This window comes from Macaca nemestrina, chromosome X (genome assembly GCF_043159975.1).
Source record: "Macaca nemestrina isolate mMacNem1 chromosome X, mMacNem.hap1, whole genome shotgun sequence".
Lineage (NCBI taxonomy): Eukaryota > Metazoa > Chordata > Mammalia > Primates > Cercopithecidae > Macaca > Macaca nemestrina.
In genome coordinates this window covers 53,533,155-53,534,772 of record NC_092145.1, presented here as the reverse complement: position 1 = coordinate 53,534,772, position 1,618 = coordinate 53,533,155, and the positions used below count along the sequence as shown (strand labels likewise).

The following is a 1,618-nucleotide window of genomic DNA, read 5'->3' as shown; positions in this document are numbered from 1 at the left end:
TAGAGAGAGAGAGAGAGAGAGAGAGCACAAGAGAGAGGAGAGAGAGAAAGAGAGGTCTCACTGTGTTGCCCAGGCTGGAGTGTGGTGGCGCCATCATGGCTCACTGAAGCCTCAACCTCCCGGGCTCAAACCATCTTCCCACCTCAGCCTCCCAGGAAACTGGGCCTACAGGAATACACCACCATGTTTGGCTAATTTTGTTATTGTTTGTAGAGACGGGGTTTTGCCATGTTGCCCAGGCTAGTCTTGAACTCCTGGGTTCAGGCAATCTGCCCGCTTAGCCTCCCAAAGTGTTGGGATTACAGGCATGAGCTCCCATGCCCAGCTGGACTAAATATTTAACAAACTTAGGCTGAATATCAAAAACCTATTTCAGTCTTTACATTTCTATCTTGGATAGGAGTAACAAAGAAGTTACAGGTAAATAAAAGATCAATTAGAAGTTGTGAGTAAATAGTTTCAACTCACCAATGAAATGCTGCTACTAATAAGTATAAAATATTTCTTTTACAGACACATCCTTATTTCAGAAATTTACAGTTGTACTATACAGAATATTGCATAATTTTCCCCTTTTAATGTAAAATAAATTATTTTAAAAGTTTAAAAGTTAATCGGCATTATAAAAATAAGCTGTGGCTCAAAACATATCTTTAATCTTTGAAAAAATATGCTATGACTCCAGTCAAGAATATAGAGTGGTGTTCACTTTGGCAGCACATATACTAAAATTGGAATGATGCAGAGAATATTAGCATGACTCCTGTGCAGGAATGACATGCAAATTTGTGAAGCATTCATACTATATTTAAAAAAAAAAGAGTGTAGAATGTATCATTCATTCACATTTCTATCATTCTTCAACGAGCCACAAAATTAGGAGGACAAGTGACTTAAACTTTTAGTATTAAATATCCCTTCCATGAAGAAATCCTTCCTCTGTGTAACCAAAACCACTCAAAAAAATTATCCCAACTTCTTTAAATTATGTTAGTATGTTTTACTTACTTCCATCCTTTCATTACCTCAGTAGATAAAGACAGGAATAAAGGAAGGAACTTTTTCTTAAATAAACACAATGATGTCATAAAAGGCCTTACCATTGTTTCTGTTCTAAAAGAAAACAGGCATAAACTCTAACCTCATAAAACAAATCATGCATGAACACTAAAGGTCATTCTTTCCATCACTGCTTATTTCTCATTATTCAAAATGGTAATTTTTTCAGTTACACAATCACTGGAATTGCCTAAGAAAAAGGGCATTTACCTATCCAAATATGCATAGGATCATACAGTCTTCCCTCTCTGTCACTCATATATGGTACCAGATTTAGCAAATAAAGATACAGAGCACCAGTTCAATTTGAATTTCAAGTGAAAAACAATTTTTTAGTGTACGTCTCATGAAATATTTGGAACTCTGTAGTTTATCTGGCAAATCCTATCAGCTAACAGATTTTCTTCCTTCTTTTATTGAAGTGTCTTTCACTTCCATAACCACTCCTCTAATCCCAGCATTCACACAGCTTCGTCCTTACATCAGGCCTTATTCATTTCATGCATGTCCCACAATAACTTTCAGATTGTTTTCCTGTCTCCGGTCTCTTTCCTCTGCA

The 1,618-nt window shown here is 36.3% G+C and overlaps 1 non-coding gene across 1 annotated transcript; it reads left to right on the top strand.

Moving 5' to 3' along the window:
• Positions 1–701: 701 nt before the first annotated feature.
• LOC112423175 (U6 spliceosomal RNA) lies at positions 702–808 on the top strand. The gene has a single exon (XR_003013647.1). It is a non-coding gene; the product is annotated as a U6 spliceosomal RNA (small nuclear RNA).
• Positions 809–1,618: the final 810 nt, after the last annotated feature.